Raw genomic sequence first — 22,931 nt, forward strand, 5'->3', positions numbered from 1 at the left:
GTCTAGGAACTAATTCCCAAGTCTTATTCTTCTCAATCTATTGCAGTTCCTCTTCCATTGCATCCATCCATTTCTGACTTTTACTGGCCTCATTGAATGTCTTAGGTTCCATTTCATTTGTGAGGTAGAAATTTACTTGCTCATTATTCCGAGCAAATCTTCTTCTAGTCTACAAAACATCACTCTTGTTACCTAAAATTTGCTCTTTCAGGTGTTCTTTTTGCATATACCAATTAGGGAGCTTATTGGATGCTTCTTCTGGTTCATTGTCTGACTGAGCTTCTTCACCTTCATCACCTAAATCATCATACCAATTCACTTGTGCTTGTCTTCCTTTATGCATATCATCATCAACTCTTACATGCACACTCTTAATAACTCTTCTTAGTATTTTGTTGTAGCATTTGTAGGCCTTACTATGAGTTGAGTAATCAAGGAAAATACCTTCATCACTCCTAGAATCAAAGCTACCCAGGCAATCCTGATCTCTTCTAATGAAGCATTTACTCCCAAACACCTTGAAGTACTTGGCTGATGGTTTTCGGTTATACCACAACTCATAAGGTATCATCCTATTGTTTGTTCTTAGTTGAACCCAGTTCAAAGTATGTGTTGTAGTATGAATCTCTTCCTTCTGATACATATCCAGTAAGTTTGCCTCATTCAACATAGTTCTAGCCATCCCCTTGATTGACTTGTTCTTCCTTTCTACCACACCATTTTGTTGTGGTATTCTGTGGGCTATATACTATCTTCTGATTCCATTTCTTTCACAGTAATCCTCAAACTCATTTGATGTGAACTCACCACCCCGTTCTAATCTTAGGAATTTCAGCTTGCATCCACTTTTCTTCTCTACCATCTTCCAGAAGATCTTCAATCTATCAAATGCTTATGATTTATCTTGTAGAAAAGTGACCCATGTCATTCTTAACTAGTCATCAATGAAGAGCATAAAGTATCTCTCACAAAAAAGAGCTCTTGTCCTAGTTGGACCACATAGATCTATATGTACCAGTTCAAGTGGTCTTGAGGTGCTATGTTCCTTAGTCTTGAAGCTTGCTTTACTTTTCTTTCCTCTTACACATTCATCAAAAAATGTGCTTATCGGTTTGACGATTGGTGGTATATTTCTCACAGACCCCTTTTCTCTTGCTGCAACTAGATTATCAAAATTTATGTGGCCTAATAGCCTGTGCCACATCTAGCTCTCATCCACTTTTCCCATCATGCATTGGGACTCAAAGCATTCCTTTAGATTGTACATATTTCCATCAGTTCTTTAACCTTCTACTAAAATTTAACCAGTAGAGTCAAAAATCAATTTGTATCCTTTATCACACATCTAACTCATGCTTAAAAAATTGTGTTTTAGACCTTCTACATAATACACATCATGTGCTTTCAATTTACCATCTATATTCAGAGTACCTTTGCCTTTTATCGTGATGGAGGAGTTATCTCTAAATCTTACTGAGCCTCCATTCCAACCTTCAAGCTTGATAAATTTATTTTTATCACCAATCATGTGGTTTGAACAACCACTATCTACAAACCACAAGTTTCTTCTCTCTACATGTAGGGTAGTCTGCACAATGGGACTTGATTCTTCTTTGTTCTTGTCTTTCTCAACCTAAACTGGTTTGTCTTGTTTCTTTTTTTCTACTGCAACTTCTTGTTCTAGTTTAACTACCAGTTTCTAATTAGGAGTTGTTTGTTTCTACTTAATTTTCCTATTGTTGCAACTCTTTGCAATATGTCTAAACTCTTGATAGTTATAGCATTCCATATTGACATTAAAATTAAAAGATGAATCTTTAAAACTATTGTAGGACACCACTTGACTTCTCCTACATTCAAAAATCCTATGACCAAATCCATTACACAAATAACAAACAACATCCATACCCAGGAGTGAAAGAAAAGAGTTTGTATTTTCAAAACTAATAGGGGACTTATTCATCAATATACAATCTACAACTCTATGTCCAAACTTATTACACTGGTAGCAATAACCATGGAAATAGGGTACATACCAGTCTTGTTACTTTGAACTAGAAAACCTTTGTCTCACTGTATGTCTTTCTCTCATGCTATTGATTTTGGTGAATCCTTCTATCCACCTTGGGCTTTCTTTTATGATTTTCATACCGGTACGATGTGTGAGCCTTTTGGTTTTGAGCATACCAGTTCACAGGCTGATTTCTTGTAGCCTCAGCGTAGGTATTCTTGCCGGTATGTTTGCTGACTATAAATATTTTCTTCTCTTTGCTTTCACTTGAAGAAGCGAATTTTATCTCCTTACTGGATGTGTCTTTTCTATTGTAGCTTTGTCCTTCAAATCCTAAGTCACCAGTATCTTTTGAATGCTTTTGATTGTTCAACATCTTGTCCAAAGCATATGTGTTGCCCTCATCCTTGCTCCTTATTTTCAAATCATCCATACTCTTTTCAAGATCCTTTCTGAGGTTTACAATTTCTTCTTCTAGATTTTGATGCACCTTCTCCTTCTTCATCAAATCAGAGGATGTAACTTCACTTATCCTATTAACTTCTTCCAACTGGAGTTTCAAGCAAGAAATCACTTGATTGGACTCATATAAGGATTGCCTCAAGAGATCTTGTTCTTCTACTACAAAAATCTTGAATTTCTTGAGTTCTCTTCTTTTCTTACTTAACTCCTCAAGAGAACTTATGATATTGCCTTCTAGATCCACTTCAGCTTCAATTTCTTCATCTTTGTCATCTTCTGCAACTAGTTCATCTAGTGCCATAAAGAGATTAACTTCTCTTTCATCCTCATGGCAGTCATCTTATGATGTACTCTCTTCTTCTGTGGAGTCATCCTCAATGGTATATAGGCTATTCTACTTCTGGTAGCTTCTTCTTCCTTGCCAGTAAACATTCTTTTCTTTGTCTTTATCGAAAGATCTGCCAAACCTCCTCTGCTCATCTCCACCGGTTTCACTATAGGGACATTTTGCAACAAAGTGTCTTATTTTACCATAGTTGAAACATTTGAGTGGCAAATTGAATTTATACTTACCAGATCCTTTCTTGAGCTTTCTAACAAAGTTTTCTACCTTTGTATTTGAGTCTCCACTTGATCCTTTATGAGAAACCTCTTCCTTTCCCTTTTTGGTGGAATTGAAAGCAACCTCTTTTCTTGAAGATCCTTCTCCAGTTATCCTCATCTCATAAGTAGTTAAGGAGACAAATAACTCATCCATTGTGAAGTTTTTCAGATCCTTGGCTTCCTCTATAGAAGAGACCTTAGTATCATTCTTAGATGTGAGTGATCTAAGTACCTTTTTTTATTATAATTTGATCGGTAATTTACTCTTCAAGTCCTTTGATGGTGTTCACAGTTTCATCTACTCTGTGAAGGTAGTCTACAATCTTTTCTTCATCTTTCATCTTCAAGCCTTCAAGTTGACCTATTAGTGATTGCAGCTTGGCATCTTTTACTTTGGCATCTGCTTCAAATAATCTTTGTAATTTATCCTAAGTCTCCTTGGCGGACGAGCAGTGCATGACCTTGACAAACTCATTATCTGACAACCCACTAAGAATAGCATGTTTATCCTTTGCATTGTTCTCATACTCCTTCTTAGCATCCGAGTCAGTGGGAGTAACACTGGGGAAAATATACCCATTCTTTGTAGACATCCAAACATCAAATCCTAGAGAGAACATATATGTTTCCATTCTTCTGCACCAAAATTCATAGCTGGTTCCATCAAACATGGGAGATTTAGAAGAGGAGGAGGACTCATTTATTGCCATTGTGTTTTAAGACCAAAATCTACCCAAGCTAGAGAAATCTTATCTGACTGGGAATCTAGGCTCAGATACCAATTATTGAACACAATGTACCATTGAGAGGGGGATGAATCGTTGATTCCCAATATTCTAACCTTTAAAACCAAACTCTTGGTACTGGTTAGCAAATCACACATAAGGAGGATATACTAGTGAGCTAAGGAAAGTGATCAAATGAAAACACACAAAGATACTCAACACATAAGACCAGATATACGAGGAAAACCCAAAGCAGGAAAAACCTCAATGATAAATTCTACTAGACTCTGTTGATCCAATCTAGCCTCATAGAAAACACTGATTATAAAGTTTAGGGCACCAACCCAAGCAGCACCAACCCTTGCACCGAGATTTAACTCAGCAATATTCAATAAATCAGATTAATACAATAGTTCTAGTCTTGTTACAAATGAGTTTTGTAACTCTTGCAATCAAAATACTTCACCGATTTAACTCTTCTCAACTGGTTCTCCCTTGCTCAATTTTCTGTCAATTTTTTGTTCTCTATTTATACCTTTTCTACCTTGATTATATCTTGCATATCCTTCACCAGTACAATCTCTTATCGCCTTCACCTTCTGCAACTTTCTTCCTGAATCTCCCTTGCCGGTTCACACAATTGTAATTCTATTTGGTAGCTTGTCGATTGCTCTAACCTTACCAGTAAAACCTCTGATAAACCTTCTATCGATTCAACCTTTTTGTCAGACAACGCCAACACTCAGATGCTTTTCATCTTCTCTCTAATCACTCTTTGCTCTCTTAGTTACTCTATTCTCACTAGCATCAAGCATCATCAACTTAAGTCTTTAGTTTGCATATTTATTCTTGAATGTTCTCGCCAAAACCTACATTCAAAAATGGGCATGTTAGGGATTTTGTCCAGCTAGTAAATCCATATCAAATGTAATCGGATCTCATCTCCCCGATCGATGATTTGCAGTAGGTCAAACATCACCACCATTTCTGATGACATCTATATGCACTTTCTATATTTAGTGAACTGCAACTTATTTTTCAACCTTTCTCTATCATTCACCATTAATACCTCAATTGTTTCTTGTAGTGTCCACCCTTGATTTGACTTATTTTGACTAGAGTTGAATTTTATATTATTCTTGATAGACTTATCTAGACTATATTTGGATGATTTGGATGATGATTACTCATGTGCTTTAGTGACTTATGATTTATGTTAGACACTATTGGAAATATGCTATTTTGATTATCTATATGGATGTTGGTATTATCATGATTGATCATGTGATTTGATGATACATGTACTTGATGGATTTTATATGCTCACTATGTGATGGATTATTGATAGATTAGATTATCATGGTTTTGATGATGATTATGATTATGCTAACCCTACTTTATGATTACATATGATGAGATGTTTATGAGATGTGTCTGACTATTGATTGATTGCCTTCGTGATTAAGACAATTCCACATCACTCATTGCAAGTGGGATGTGTCATCATGATTTCTATCACTTTCTTGTTCTATATATGTATATGTATATGTGGCATTATCATTTTGTGGTTGCTAGATTTTGCAGGTACTAGACATCGACTCAACCTGGCTTCACAGGTCTGAGCATGTTTTAGTTCCAATGGCTTAAGTCATTCGGAGATGGCATGAGTTTCTCCTCTAATACTCTAGGTCTAAGTTGTTCACCATGAGTAGTTGGTGTCTTGGCATAATTCACCATGTCAATTAGTAAGCTTGATCTTTTGGTATTGTGAGTTCAGTTTATGTCAGTTGATTTACTTGATTATGTTAGAGTAATTATGTGCCTCTTGATGTGTAGTTCTATATTTGGTAATGTTCATTTTAGTGTATTTAATTTTTAAGTTTTCAGTATTTAATTATTTGTTATTTATATGTATTTGATAGTTTTATGATTATTTAATAATTGAGGAGCCTTATTGTTGTTTAATATTTATTTAATATTTGTGATTCAATATTTAATGGTATTTGATTATTTCTTTATTTATTTCACTTTCTATGGTTTAATATTTATTTGACATGTTATATTTATGTGGTTCTTTAATTTATTTCATTAGCTTTTGGTTTATTTAATTTTAATCTCCTTTTGGATTATTTAATTTGAGCTTATGTTTATTTAATAGTTTGACTTTTATTCCTAAGTGGGGTGTATGAACACATTAAATTAAATAAAGAAATAAAACATTCCCACTTAGCTGGATAAGAATATTTCATTTACCTTACCTACCATTCACTATCATTGGTCGAATTCAAAATGGGTGAATAAATTATATTATATGGTGGGTGTTGGCATTATGTGAACCAATATGAGGACATGATGACAATGTATGTTGTCATTGATGTCAATATGTTGAGGAAGAGAGAACTGATATGTTACCAAGAACTAGTATATGTGAGAACCGGTATAACATTGTGAACCGGTATATCTGCCAAAGTGAAGTGGTGTGTTTGTTCAAGGTGAACTGGCATGTTGATATGGAAACCGGTACATGGAAGCTTTGTATGACTATCGGTTGGTAGTCTCAACTGTAGGGTTTCCGATTGAAGTGCTTCAAGCTTGTGTGACTCAACCAGTGACTTTGTGTGATGAGTTAGCATTGTAATGAAGAATAGATCATGTTGCCACATCAGCCTTGTGTGCATGAAGGAGATTATTCCTATCTACCTCAGGATTGTGTGAAGTCTGTAAATAGTGAAAACACGTGATGGGTTATCAGCCGCCATGAAAGCAGTGGAAAATGAATGATGGAGAACGTCTTGAGATTGGTTCAAGACTGTTGCATTTAATGCAATGTGCCCAATGGCTAGGATTGAACCATTTGAATTGCTTAACCTAACACGTTTAGGGTTTAGGGTTTATGCTACCGACCTATCTGTTTCCTATAAGGTCATTGTTGTGTTTCTTTCTGAGGTTGTTGGCAAAAGTTGTGTGTGTATATCCAAGTGAAGAGATACGTGATTCTTGCCAGACCAGAGGAGAGAAGTGATACCTGTAGAGTGTAAGTGCAAAAGGTGAAGAGGATCTAAAGCAGATCTGCATTGGTATTGAGTGATGTTACCAGATCATTGTAATACCTGTTGATCTCTAACCACTTCAAAACTTGGAAAATCCCTTAATAGGGCAGCTTTAATCGGCTTACTGTAAATCCTTTGATAGGGTGACTCAAAACCATTGAGTTCTTGAAATCCTCTAACAAGGTAACCTTTAACATGGTTTAACCCTTAACCAGGTATTCCAGCCATCCCTTAACCGGGTGATCCCTAACAGGATCAGTTCCTAATAGAACCTATTGTATGAGTCCTTAACCTGACAAGGCTCCTAAAAGAGTGGACTTCTAAAAAGTTCAAAAACAACTTGTGGGTATTCATCCCCATCGTGGTTTTTCCCAGTTGGGTTTCCATGTGAAAAAAATCTGTGTGTCATGTGTGGTGTTATTCATGTGATGGTTTAAGTGATGTGTGTCTAAAGGTAAATCATGTTGATCTAGCTATTTATATATTCTTGATGATAGATTACCTGTTCATGCACTAGGGTGAAATGGAAATGATGTATTTGATTGTATGAAAAGATAAGTGTCAACCGGTTTATGCTTGTCTCAGTTATTCTCAGTTTTGTCGGTTGTACTCTGTTTAAAGACTGGTGTTACTATTTGTCAGCCAAAGCATAGTATCTCCTGACAAACCAATTTTAGGAATGTGTTTTTGTTTGTACTAATTCACCCCCCCCCTCTCAGTATCAGTTTGGTAATATACATTCATCATTGAGCTATCAATTGGTATCAGAGCATCCTCTAGGTCTTCTATGTTATAAGCTTAACCACTTGAGGAAAAGATCCCAGTCTAATGATGAAGAGGGAAGGTCCAAAGTTCAACAGAGATAATTTCAATATATGAAAGACAGAATGAAGATATACATCAAAAGCATGGGTGCTCAACACTGGAGCTATGTTAAGAATGCTTATGTTTCACCTACTGGTACTCTCACCGATGACCAAAAGAGAGAGATGTAGGAGAATGGGCAAGTCATGGAAGCCCTAATTAGTAAATTATCTGACATTGAGTTTATTAATGTCCAAGATAAAGTAAATCCCAAAGAAGTATGGGCATGTAAAACAAGCTAAGGAAGAAAGCCTTAGAGGGAAGTTTGAAGACATGTGGATGGTTGAAGGTGAGACCATTCAATAGTATGGAATAAGAATCAAAACTATTGTCAGAGATATCAAGAGTGCAGGTGGTACAATGGAAGATTCCACTATGGTAAGCAAAGTTCTGAGATCCTTATTACCAGTCTATGCAATAAGGGTTGCTGCTATTTAGGAGTTGAGATCAATAGACAAAACTAAGGTATCCCTAGACTCCATCATTGCAAAGTTGACAGCCTATGAGCTAAATAGTTTTGATGGCAGTGTTCAAAAGACTGAAACAACTTTCAAAGCTTCTATTGTACCATCCAGAAAAGGAAAAGAAGCAAGCACCAGTGGTGAACCAAGATAGAGTAGAGAAATGGATGATGAGGAGATTCTGATGGAATTTGAATCTCTTCTTGCCAAAAAACTTCCTAAAGGAACTGGTAAATACAGAGGTAATATCCCTTTGAAATGCTTTTCTTGTAACCAGATAGGACATATTGTTGTAAACTTTTCTAGTGGTGACAACGAGGACAAACTGGAAAGGTTCAAGAAATTCAAAGGAGGAAATCAGAGAAACTGTTTTGTGGCAGTTGATGAAGGTGTCACAGATGAGGAATCAAAAGATGAAGAAAATGAAGATATTGTGTTTGTTGCTGTCAAGGAAGATGTGTCAGACAAGAAGGCTCTTGTCTCCCGCTTTGATAATTCCAATGAGAGGATTATTGACAGTGGCTATTCTCACCATATGACTAGTGATCAGAGCAAGTTTCTATCCTTGGAAGAGTATGATAGTGGTGTGGTTCACTTTGGTAATGATGCACCATTTATGGTCAAAGGCAGAGGGTCCATCTCTCTAAATGGAAAGAGTAGTGCTGACAATGTGTATTGGGTTGATGGTCTCAAACATAGCCTTCTAAGTGTTGCCCAGCTGAATGATAGTGGTCTCAATCTAGAATTCAAGAATGGTGGATTGGTGGCCACCAGCATGCAGACCAAAGGTAACCTATTTCAGCTGAATGCAAATATCAGTACATATCTTATGGCCAAGTTCGATGACAACTGGATATGGCATAGGAGACTCTACCATATAAATGAAAACATTGTGAAGGCCAGTAAGATCAAGGCAGTTAGACGGTTGCCGATGCTGAGAAAACCAGAAAGTACCTTGTGCAGAGAGTGTCAACTAGGGAAAATGTCTTCCTCAACCTTTAAGGTAAACCTTTCACTGCTGACAATTTACTTGATCTTGTGCATACTGATTTGTGTGGTCCTATGAAAACTAGGAGTGTGCAGGGTGATAGGTACTTCATGATTCTCACTGATGACTACTCAAGAATGATGCGGGTCACATTCTTGAAAGATAAGTCTGAAGCTTTTGGAAAGTTCAAAGCATTCAGAGCATTAGTGGAGAAGGAAAGCGGTAAAAGGATCAAATTCCTTAGAACTGATCAAGGAGGGGAATTCACTTCTAGTGAATTCAACAAGTAATGTGAAGAACATGGCATCAAGAGGCAACTGTCTGCCCCCCGGACTCCATAGCAGAATGGCCTAGCAGAGAGAAATAACTGGACTATGGTTGAAGTAGCAAGAACAATGTTCATTCAAAGAAAGGTTGCTCACACCTTTTGGAGAGAAGCGGTGAGCACTGCACTCTATAGAATGAACCAGATACTCATCAAGAAAGGTAAGGATAAAACTCCTTATGAGTATTAGACCAGTAAGACACCTATGGTTAGCTACTTTAGAGTGTTTGGTAGCAAATGTTACATCAAGAGGAGCGAACACCAGAGCAAATTTGATGTGAAATGTGATGAGGGAATATTCCTAGGGTATTCCACCAAGAGTGAATCTCTCAAGTGTTTCAATAATAGGAGTCAGAGAATTATGGAAAGCCTTAATGTGAGAGTTGATGAAACCTCTGAGAAAACTAAGGAAACTGGCAGTAAGCAAGCGGTAAATGAACAGGTAGTAACCTTCTGGGAACCAGTTGCTAGTAAACCACATACCAGTAACAGTGTTCTTACACCGGTAGATGTAGATGCTGATACTGATGGAGATGAGGATGAAGAAGAAAAGCAAGAGGAATCTGTTAAGACCATTCCTTGGTATGTCAAGCTGAATCATGATCCTAAGAAGATCATAGGAGATAAGGATGCAGGAATCCTTACAAGAAGAAAGGTCAGAGAAAAATCATGTATGATCTCTAAATTAGAGGCTAAATCATTCAAAGAGGTACATAAAGATGAAGACTGGGTCAAGGCAATGGAAGAGGAACTTGACTAGATAGAGAGAAATGGTACATGGTCTTTGGTGCCCAGACTGGAGCATAAAAATGTCATCAGTACCAAATGGGTTTTTAGAAATAAGCTGAATGAGGATGGCATAATGATTAGAAACAAAGCCAAACTGGTGTGTAAAGGATATGCCCAAGAAGAAGGAGAAGACTATGGAGAAACCTTTGCTCCTGTAGCCAAATTGGAAGGAGTTCTTATGCTTCTTGCATATGCAGCTTTTAAAGGATTCAAAGTATATCAAATGGATGTAAAATCTATACTCCTAAATGGTGTACTTGAAGAGGAGGTGTATATAGAGAAACCAGATGGGTTTGCCCTATCTGAAGATAGTGACATGGTGTGTAGGCTACATAAAGCCTTATATGGTCTAAAGAAGGCACCTAGAGCATGGTATGAATGTTTGCACTCCCATCTTGTGAAGATTGGATTTGAGAGAACAATTGAAGATAGCAATATCTACTTCAAATCTGAAGGAGATCAGAACCTGATCTATGAGGTATTTGTTGATGACATTATCTTTGGTGGAGATGACAAGATGAGTCATGAGTTTGCAAATAAGATGAAAAAGAGTTTGAGATGTCACTCATAGGGGAGATTAAGTTCTTCATTGGACTGCAGATTCAGCAGAGGAAAGATGGAATCTTTATCACACAGTCCAAGTATGTCAAAGAGGTGTTGAAGACCTTTGGCATGGAAGATAGCAAACCGGTTGGTACACCGATGGTGACCGGTTGTAAACTATCCAAAGAGGATGACTCAACATTGGTTAATGAGAAGGAATACCGATCAATGATTGGTAAGTTGCACATGCAGTTGGCATTACTGCAAGGTTCGAGAAAAGTCCAAGAGAATCCCACTTGGTTGCAGTCCAAGAGAATCCCACTTGGTTGCATCATAATGGAACAGGGAAGATTGTGCCTCCACTTTGGCATTGTTTTCAAAGGGGGAGAAGAAGTGAAGTGGAGAAGATATCTGCAGAAATTGGGGGAGAAGATGTGAAGCGGAGATATATCTTTGTATATTGCCATCAATGCCAAAGGGGGAGATTGCTGGCATTATGTGAACTGGTATGAGGACATGATGACATTATATGTTGTCATTGATGTCAATATGCTGAAGAAGAGAGAACCAGTATGTTACCAAGAACTGGTATATGTGAGAACCAGTATAACATTCTGAACTAGTATATGTGCTAAAGTGAAGTGGTGTGTGTGTTCAAGGTGAACTAGCATGTTGATATGGAAACTGGTATATGGAAGCTTTGTATGACTACCAGTTGGTAGTCTCAACTTTAGGGTTTTTGGTTGAAGTGCTTCAAGCCTGTGTGACTCAACCAGTGACTTTGTGTGATGAGTTAGCATTGTAACAAAGAATAGATCATGTTGCCACGTCACCCTTGTGCGTGTGAAGGATCTTGCATGAAGGAGATTGTTCCTATCTACCTCAAGAATGTGCAAAGTTTGTAAATGGTGAAAACACGTGACGGGTTATTAGCTGCCATGAAAGCGATGGAAAACGAACGATGGAGAACATCTTGAGATTGGTTCAAGACTATTGCATTTAATGCAACATGCTCAATGGTCAGGATTGAACCATTTGAATTTCTTAACCTAGCAGGTTTAGGGTTTAGGTTTTATGCTACCGACCTATCTATTTCCTATAAGGTTGATGTTGTGTTTCTTTTTGAGGTTGTTGGAAAAAGTTGTGTGTGTGTATCCAAGTGAAGAGATACGTGATTCTTGCTAGACCAGAGGAGAGAAGTGATACCTGCAGAGAGTAAGTGTAAAAGGTGAAGAGGAGCTAAAGCGGATCTGCATTGGCATTGAGTGCTGTTACCAGATCATTGTAATACCTATTGATCTCTAACCACTTCAATAGTTGGAAAATCCCTTAATAGGGTAGATTTAACTGGCTTACTGTAAATCCTTTGACAGGGTGACTCAAAACCATTGAGTTCTTGAAATCCTCTAACAAGGTAACCTTTAACATGATTTAACCCTTAACCGGGTATTCCAGCCATCCCTTAACCGGGTGATCCCTAACAGGATCGGTTCCTAATAGAACCTATTGTATCAGTCTTTAACTGGATAAGGCTCCTTACAGAGCAGACTTCTAAAGAGTTCAAAAACAACTTGTGGGTATTCATCCCCACTATGGTTTTTCCCAGCTGGGTTTCCACGTGAAAAAAATTTGTGTAATGTGTGGTGTTATTCATGTGATGGTTTAAGTGATGTGTGTCTGAAGGTAAATCATGTTGATCTAGTTGTTTATATATTCTTGATGATAGATTACCTATTCATGCACTAGGGTGAAATGGAAATGATATATTAGATTGTATGAAAAGATAAGTGTCAACCGGTTTATGCTTGTCTCAGTTATTGTGGGTTTTACCAGTTGTACTCTATTTAAAGATTGGTGTTACTATTTGTCTGCCAAAGCACAGTGTCTGCTGACAAACCAGTTTTAGGAATGTGTTTTTGTTTGTATTGATTCACCCCCCCCTCTTAGTACTAGTTTGGTACTATCCGTTCATCATTGAGTTATCAGTGGGTTGGTAAAATATACTCCAAAATGGAATATTTTGATTGGTCGAAATTGAGGCTAGGGTTTTGTATAATTGTTGCTTTTTATTTTCTTTCCCATGAAGTTTTTTGGGTTTGTTTTTGCTCTTCTCTGGAAAAAAATTGCAGCAAGCTTCTTCCTTGGTTTTGGTTTTCTTCTCTCTTGGATTTGGCTAGAGCTTGGATTGGATTTGGTTTGGCTTGTGGGAGCTCTTCTTCAGCTTCATTTCCATTACTTCAAGTTGCCATTTGGAGTTCTTCTCTTTGTATTTAATTTTCAATGACTTCTCTATGTATGCATTGTGTCTGTATTGTTTTGGGCTTGGGTTGAAATAATATTATATGCTATAGTTTTATTATTGCTAAAAAGAAATATTTGGGGAGAAGTTTTATAATATTTGGGTTTTCTATAGTTGTTGGAATATATGTTTTTGGTTTCCTGTGTATGATATTTCACAGCTCTATGAGAAATGGTGATGAAGTTATTTGATTTAAATATTAGTTTATTGATTGAGTTATTTTATTATGTTTATAACCAAGTATTCCTTCATTCTAGGTGTCTCTTTTAATATGTTTTTGGAGCCTTTTCATTATGTCTATAATTTATTATTTTACTCAAAAGTTATCTCAGTTTCTATAAGTTTTGTGCAAAATCACTATTCTATATCGCATTTGCGTTGTTTTGTGATGCATTTGCTCTACTTTGCGTAGCATAAGCAATGTCTTAGAATGCATAAGCATGAATATGGAAAGATAAGCACTATTTCAAAATGCATATGCATGATTCTGGAATGCAAAAGCGTTGTCCTGTTTTGCATTTGCATTGTTCTGTGTAGCATAAGCATTGTCCTGTAGGGCAAAAGCGCTGACCTGTCCGTGTTTTGTATTTTCCCAATTTTGGTCATTTTTGAAGTATTTTCCTGAAATGGTTTTTGTACTGGAGGCTTTATTTGAGGTCTGTTAGTATTTCTCAGTTTTGGGTTTAACCAGTTTTGATGCATTTTGATAGTTTGAGTATATTTGTTTTTCTATGCATTGTGAGTATTTTAGATAGGGCATGGATGATTGAGATATTCTCTATGTTGTTTTGGACCAGCAAGTGAGTAGGCCTTGCTATGATGTTATTCTTTATTTTATGGTACCATTTGATGGCTTTATATGCCTTTGTTATTGTTAGCCAATAGGCTCATTTTGCTATATTGATGTTGTATATGTTGTTGTAGCCCTGTTTATGTTGTAAGAATATGTATGGAATTTGTTGGCTGCATTGAGTATTATTTTCATGTAATTATGTTGGTAGAGCCTCTTGTGATTTATTTTTGGGCCATGTTAAGAGGAGTGGGATTCCTTGTGATGACCACGGTCATGAGAGATAGGCTTGCATGAGGTTCCTTGTAAGGATGAATGAAGTCTAGACCACAGGGCACATTGGACTTTTTCGTAATTTGTAAATAAGTGATAACCTAATAATTGATGGGTTGGGTAGTTACATTAATTAATAAGATGATAAATTTATTTGTGTGTCATGAATTAGTCCTAGGGAGGATGTTATAGGATAAGCATGAGAAGGCTGTGAAGATGGTAAGCTAATCTCCCTTAGTCTCTCACAGGTTGAGATGGCTCCACATGTCCATCAGGATAGTGCCTTGTGTTATTATGTTATTATGTTATGAGGATGGAATGTGATGACACTCCACTCCTACATGTGTTTCCCCTTGATGATTTATGATTATGCTTGTTGGATGCATTTATGTCTTGATTATTTTTATGCCTCTGGGAGTTCATTATTGTTGTGTGTCCGAGTTCTTTCTTTAGAGTCCTTGTATGGTTAGTCTCCTTCGTTATAGGTGGCAGCTTAGTTTTAGAGTATGTGTTGGGACCTTGTGTCATCTCCTAGCATGGGGGGTGGTTCCTTTGGTTCTGCATGGTCGGGTGGTTGGTGCTTTTTAGCCATTGGGACGTTCTCTTGGATTCTTCTTGTGTGGATGTGGATTCTTCTTCATGATGTACTATGGATGTACCTTGTAGTAGATTTAAGTGATGGATAAGATGGAATGTATGTAATGTAATATTTTTATATAGTAGATGGATCCTTGTAGTAGAAAGAGCTATGCTCATGATGTATTTAATGTACTTGTATTTATAAGATGAATTACAGTTGGAAATTGGAATTTAGGCATATTGTATTTATACTATTGTAGAGATGTGATTTTATGAATCATGGAAATAAAGTGGATTATAGTTGGAATAGAATGGAATTGCTTTATGGATTATTTGTATTATTTCATGGAATGTTTATATGCTAGTTAGAATGTTAAATAATCTAGAAAGTGGAATATTCATAGATTAATAAGTGAATATATTAGAAGATGTTAATTGGATCTAGTAAATAGGAATGATTCACATAGATGCATTGGTAGAAAGGAAATAGTGCACATAATGAGGAATAAGTAAGGTTGTAGGTTACATATCTTATGGTTAAAGAATTAGAATATGATGCATTAATGAAGGTGCAATATACTTATAGTGTGTGTAGTATGTTATGGTGGAAATGAATTAAGTAATGATGTTCAAGTACCCTAGAGAAATATTATTGATGTTGTGCTATTTTCGCTTGCGTAATTGATGAAATGAACAATGATGTATGTTCAGATTAGTTAATTGGTTAATCGATGTAATTAGATGAGATGTTATATGTTGCATTAGATGTTATTAGAGGTTAATTAAGAAAAAAATTATCTCCATTTGTATATTATTGTTTAGTTTCTTTAGTGTATTTTTGCGGTCATTACAACTTGGTATCAGAGCCCATTTTCAACACTGGGTACTCTGGTTTTGATTGAGCCCATTGTGCATTTTAGTAGTTGGCATGGGGTAGCCCATCGGTTTTGTCCCTACTATTTATTTTTCCTTTATATAGTTCCCTTAGATGTTTATCTTATAGTTTCCTTTGCATTTACTTAGATAAGATGCATGTTAGGGGTAGGGATCGACATCATGTTGGTCACATGGGTACTCATAGGAACCCTCACCCTGAGGTTTCTGAAGAGTCACACCCTAAGGAAAAGGACTAGGAGTAGCCTAGAGATGATCCAATTCCACAATTCGTGAACGTACTTCAGGAGCTTCTTGGTTGCCTAGGACTGAGATAGGAGGAGAACCAGTAGGCGGGATCTCATCATTCAGAGCATCAAGAAAGAGAGCATTCACGTTCTCCTAGGAGGAGAATGGAAGTGGATAAGGAGGTGCTTGGAGCTAGTCACATCAGAGATCTAGGAATGATGCTCCTACCTTTGATGGCTTAGGAAGTTGCATGGAGGCAGAGACATGGTTATTGGACTTAGGTAGGTGCTTCGCTATGCACCAGTGTAGCAGTAACACCAAGGCGAGATGTGCGATTTTGCATCTTCATGATTTTGTGACGACATGGTGGCACATGGAGGAATAGAAATTGCATTTGGACATAGAGATGATATCTTGGGAGTTATTCTTGGAGCGGTTTTGTGCTAGATTTCTTTTAGATGATTGGAGACAGAGGAAGGTTGTGGAGTTCTATGATTTGAGATAGCAGAGGATGACTATGGAGAACTATGAGTGTAGATTCTTTGAGCTTAGATAGTATGCTGGATATGCAAATGATGAGCCGATGTTGATTCAGTACTTTGTGAGAGGTCTTAATGATTGTGTTGGTGGAGAGGTTTGGATGCATGGACCTAAGATCTTAGAGGCAGTTGTGCACAAGGCGAGACTAGCAGAGGAGAATATTTCATTAGCATTAGGAGGAGTGACTAGACGACAGATAGTTAGTGCACCTATTATAGGATCTATGGTGAGAGGATCAAAACAGCAGTCTTCAGGATATGCTAGGAGCCATCCTTCATCTTTCTGTAGTGGTCAGTGGTTTAAGAAGAGGTTTTCTCAAGGGCAGAGCTTTGCTCAAGGTGCCAGATTTTAGGTTGATAGGAGTCACAATCGTCAGTGTCACAGGAGACCTACTCCTTCTCAGCTAGTGCAGAGTTCACAACCAGCTTCTAGTAGAGGCAGTGTTCAGTAGTCGAGTACAACACCAGGTACCAGAGTGTTTGTCAGGAGAGATTGCTTTGCATGTGGGTAGCCAGGTCACATTGCTTCTCATTGTCATCACCGTACTTCTCAGATGTCAGGGCAGGAGAAGCCAACTACTTCTGAGCCTATAGTTGGAGATGCAGGCAAGTCTCATCATGTTTTTGTGGTGGTTGATAACCATCAGGCTGAGTAGGAGGTCACTATTGTAGAGACATCAGGTGTGATAGGTGGTATCTCTTGTTTAGTGTTATTTGATTCTAGAGTGTCACTCTTTTATTTCTCCTTTTCTAGTAGAGCGATGTGGGCTTGCTATGGAAAAGCAGGATGATAGGTGGCAGGTAGAGTTTGCTATGGGGTCCAAAGTGGTACTGGATTACCTTGTGCTCAATTGTCCTTTAGTTTTAGGAGATTTCCATACTTCTGTGGATCTTCATGTTATGTCTTTGGGATCTTATGATGTGGTTCTTGGTATGGATTGGCTTGGATCTCACCAAGCGTAGACAGATTGTAGAGGTAAGAGAGTGTAGTGGATGGATGATAGTGGGAAGAGTGTGGAGATTGTAGGTATTCAGAGACCTATCTCTCTTTGCATGATTTCTGCGATGCAGATGAAGAGGTGTGTGTGTAAGGGTTGCCAGTTGTTTGTAGTTAGAGTGAAGGATGTGGATGAGGGAGTTAGCACAGAGGATTTATTGCAGCAACATCCCATTCTTTAGGAGTTTGCAGATGTTTTCCCTAGTGAGATTCCAGGTATGCCCCCTTGGAAAGATATAGATTTCAAGATTGATTTGGTGCCAGGAGCTGAGCCTATCTCTAAAGCTCCCTATCAGATGACCATGTAGGAGTTGTTGGTGAAGGGGTTTATTCATCCTAGTGTGTCCCCTTGGGGTGAACCTGTGTTATTTTTGAAGAAGGATAGATCTCTTCGACTATGCATTGATTACAGATAGCTTAATAAGGTGAAGGTGAAGAACCAATATCCCTTGCCTCAGATAGATGATTTATTTGACCAGATTAAGGATGCTAAAATCTTCTCTAAGATTGACCTTAAGTCCAAGTATCACCAGTTGAGGATTCAGGAGCCGAACATTCATCGCACAACTTTTTGCACTAGATATGGTCATTATGAGTTCTGAGTGGTACCTTTTGGTCTCATGAATGCACCTTCGGTTTCATGAGTTTGATGAATGGTGTATTCAAGTCGTATTTGGACAAATTTATATTAGTATTTCAGGATGATATTTTGATTTATTCAAGATCAGTTGAGGAGCATGAGGATCATGTGAGGCGGGTTTTGTAGTGTCTTAGGGAGAATTATCTATACGCCAATTTGGAAAAGTGTGATTTCTAGAGAGGGTACCGCAGTTGATCCCTTGAAGATTCAAGCGATTCTTGATTGGCCAACACCCACTAATGTGGGAGAGGTGCATAGTTTCATGGGTTTAGTAGCATATTATTGAAGATATGTTCAGGATATCTCTAGGATAGCTCATCCTATTACTTGTCTTCAGAGAAAAGGGAAGAAGTTTGTTTGGACAGAACAGTGTGAGATAGCATTTTAGATCCTTAACGAGTGTTTGACTAGTGTAACCATTTTAGTAGTACCATATCCTTTGGGGAGTTTCGTGGTGTGCACAAATGCTTCCTTGGAGGGTTTAGGAGCAGTGTTGATGTAGGAGGGTCGTGTGATTGCATATGAGTTGCATAAACTTAAGAATCATGAGCAGAATTATCCAACCCACAATCTTGAATTAGAGATAGTGGTGCATGCCTTGGTTAGATGGAGGCACTTCCTTCTTGGACATAAATTTGAGCTGCATAGTGATCATCATAGTTTGTAGTATATCTTCATGCAACTGAATTTGAATGCTAGGCAGAGACGTTGGATGGAGGTCTTGTGTGACTATGACTTTGAGGTAAGATATATTTAGGGTAAGGAGAATGTGGTAGTAGATGCATTGAGTCATAGGAGGCATGAGATTTCAGCAATGTCTCTTAGTGTGGAATTCAGGAGCCATATTCTTAGTGCCCTTCCTTCAGATGTATGGTATAAGGAGATTATTGTACAAATTGCCACAAGTAGAGCTCTTGAGGGAAGATATGTAGGTTACTCAGTGGATTCAGATGGACTTCTTAGGCATTTGGGACGTATATATGTTCCACAATCAGATGCTCTTTGAGATTTGATCGCATCGAAGGCACAAAATGTACCTTACTCAGCACATTCAGGTGTCAAGAAGATGCACATGGATTTGAGACACATATATCATTGATCTGGTATGAGGAGAGATATTGCAGATTTTGTGGCATGTTGCCTAGAGTGTCAGTGAGTGAAGGCAGAGCATGAACATCCCACAGGATTATTACAGACACATTTGGTTCCAGGATGGAAATGGGATATTATATCTATGGATTTTATAGTTGGATTGCCCATGTCTTCATGCTATCATGATGCTATTATGGTCAATGTAGATAGATTGACCAAAGGGGAACGCTTTTCTCCGATGAGATCTTTGTATACAACAGTGATAGTAGCTCAGGTTTTCTTAGAAGGAGTTGTGAGGTTGCATGGTATTCCTCAGAGGAACATATTAGATCACAATCTAGTATTCACAACAACATTTTGGACAACTCTTCAACATGATTTGGGTATGCAGTTGAACTTTAGTGCAGCTTATCACCCTGAGACAGATGGACAAACAGAGAGGGTGAGCCTAGTTCTGGAGGATATATTGAGGATGTACATGATGGATCAGCAGTCTTGTTGGGAGGATTATCTCTATTTGGTTGAGTTTGCATACAATAATGGTTACCATAACTCTATTGGCATGTCTCCTTATCAGGTGTTATATAGTAGACCATGTCGCACGCCCTTGAGTTGGGATTGTTTAGAGGATAGAGTGTGTATTGGATAAGAGATGTTGCAGGATATGGAGGAGCAGGTGGCTTGCAGTAGAGACCATTTGTTGGCTGCTCAGGATAGATAGAAGAAATATGCAGATGCCCATCGAGTGGACAAGTAGTTTTGTATTGGTGATAGGGTATTTCTGAGAGTTCACCCACGAAAGAGACTGATCCGTTATGCAAAAGACTCTAAGTTGGCTCCTTGATTTGTTGGACCTTTCAAGATTTTGGAGAGGATTGGCCTTGTGGCTTATTGCCTTGCCTTACCACCTAGCTTATCTCGCATCCATGATGTCTTTCATGTTTTAGTTTTGAGGTTATATCATCCTGATATTTCACATGTGTTGGATCGGAATGCTTTATAGATCGAGGATGGACAACTTTCTATGGAACTTGTGCGCAATCTTCAACATAGAGAGATGTCTCTCAGATTTCGGAGCATAGAGAAGGTAAGGGTCCAGTGGGATTTGATTCATGATTCTTTAGATGCATGGGAGGATGTAGTGCGGATGAGAGAGCTATATCCCTATTTGTTCTCATGCTTCTAGGAGTAAGCCTAGGAAAAAGGGGGGAGAATGTAGTGTCCACCCTTGATTTGACTTATTTTGACTAGAGTTGACTTTTATATTATTCTTGATAGACTTATCTAGACTCTATTTTGATGATTTGGATGATGATTACTCATGTGCTTCAGTGACTTATGATTTATGTTAGACACTATTGGATATATGCTATTTTGATTATCTATATGGATGTTGGTATTATCATGATTGATCATGTCATTTGATGATATATGTACTTAATAGATTTTATATGCTCACTGTGTGATGGATTATTGATAAATTAGATTATCATGGTTTTGATGATGATTATGATTACGCTAACCCTACTTTATGATTACATATGTTGAGATGTGTTTGACTATTGTTTGATTGTATTCGTGATAGAGACGATTCCACATCACTCTTTGCGAGCGGGATGTGTCATCGCGATTTTCTATCACTTTCTTGTTCTATATATGTATATGTATATGTGGTATTGTCATTTTATGGTTGTAGGTTTTTGTAGGTACCAGACATCGACTCCACCTAGTGTAACAGGTCTGAGCATGTCTTAGTTCCAATGGCTTATGTCATTCGGAGATGGCATGAGTTTCCCCTCACATACTCTAGGTCTAAGTTGTTCACCATGAGTAGTCAGTGTCTTGGCATAATTCACCATGTCAGTTAGTAAGCTTGGTCTTTTGATATTGTGAGTTCAGTTTATGCCAGTTGATTTACTTGATTATGTTAGAGTAATTATGTGCCTCTTGATGTGTAGTTCTATATTTGGTAATGTTCATTTTAGTGTATTTAATTTTGAAGTTTTGAATATTTAATTATTTGGTATTTATATGTATTTGATAATTAATATTTATTGATTTTATGATTATTTAATAATTGAGGAGCCTTATTGTTGTTTAATATTTATTTAATATTTGTGATTTAATCTTTAATTGTATTTGATTATTTATTTATTTATTTCACTTTCTATGGTTTATTATTTATTTGATATCTTATATTTATTTGGTTCTTTAATTTATTTCATTAGCTTTTGGTTTATTTGATTTTAATCTCCTTTTGGATTATTTAATTTCATCTTATATTTACATAATAGTTTGACTTTTATTCCTAAGTGGGGTGTATGAACACATTAAATTAAATAAAGAAATAAAACATTCCCACATAGCTGGATAAGAATATTTCATTTACCTTACCTACCCTTCACTCTCATTGGTCGAATTCAAAATGGGTGAATAAATTATATTATATGGTGGGTTGGTAAAATATACTCCAAAATGAAATATTTTGAGTGGCCGAAATTGAGGCTAGGGTTTTGGATTATTGTTTCTTTTTATTTTCTTTCCTGTGAAGTATTTCGGGTTGGTTTTTGCTCTTTTGTAGAAAACAATTTCAGCAAGCTTCTTCCTTGGTTTTGGTTTTCTTCTCTCTTGGATTTGGCTAGAGCTTGGATTGGATTTGGTTTGGCTTTTGGGATCTCTTCTTTAGCTTCATTTCCATTACTTCAAGTTGCAGGTTGAATTTCTTCTCTTTGTATTTTATTTTCAATGGCTTCGCTGTGCATGCATTGTTGGCAAATGCATACTCCAATGAGAAATTGTAGGTGATTGAAGGTATTGTCATTCATAGAAAAATTACAATCCTATGGCACCAGTAGGCACTAGAACATGCAGACTCTACATCGGCATACAGTTCATCGGCAGCGACAAGATGATCACTGACACTATGGCCGACAAGATTTTGGTTATTGTATTTTGTATTTAATTGTAAAATCCTTTTGAAAGCTGACAAGGTGAATTGTAATAAGGCTCATATATAAGTATGAGATCTTAGAGAACATTTGAAATGAGGAATATGCGAGATAGATAATATGTGCAAATATTAAGGTAGATTGTGGAATAAGGTTTATTATTGTTGCATGAGATTAAACCGGTACTGAATCTGGCATAGTAGATGCTGATCCAAAGCAGTACATTGTATTAGATTTACTTAATCCATTTTTGTAAGTCACTAAGACTTCTCTTTTGTATTTAGGCAGTGAGATTTAGGCAGTTTGCCTTCCTGCATGTGCAGGCCCCTATTGTATAAGTAATATTAACTTATTGGCTAGTAAGCGAATATTGTGGGTCACAAATCCCACCGAGGTTTTTCTCACGCCAGGTTTTCTTGTTAAAAATATTGTGTTATGGTGTGCTTTCTATGTTGTGGTTGTTGTTTTTCTTTATTGTATTAATTCTTGTTTACCAATATACCATTTTGGGATGCAATTCATTTAATAAGTTAAGAAAATCCATTAACTGGGAAGATACTGATTCACCCTCCCCTCTCAGTATCTTTGGGAATCCTAACAATTGGTAACAAAGCCTGGTCCTCTATTTTTAAAAGCCTAACAACTTGAGGAAGATTCTAACACTAGTAGAGATGGATAATCTGAGAAAGCAACTAGAAACATCTCTTGCAGATTATGATGCAAAAAAGTTGAAAAATATGAAACTTGAAGATGATTTGAAGGCTGCATAGGAAATCATTCATGGACTTCAGGAGAATATCACTATTGCTAGGAACAAAAGAAGAGATTTTC

This window comes from Cryptomeria japonica, chromosome 7 (assembly GCF_030272615.1).
Source record: "Cryptomeria japonica chromosome 7, Sugi_1.0, whole genome shotgun sequence".
Taxonomy (NCBI): domain Eukaryota; kingdom Viridiplantae; phylum Streptophyta; class Pinopsida; order Cupressales; family Cupressaceae; genus Cryptomeria; species Cryptomeria japonica.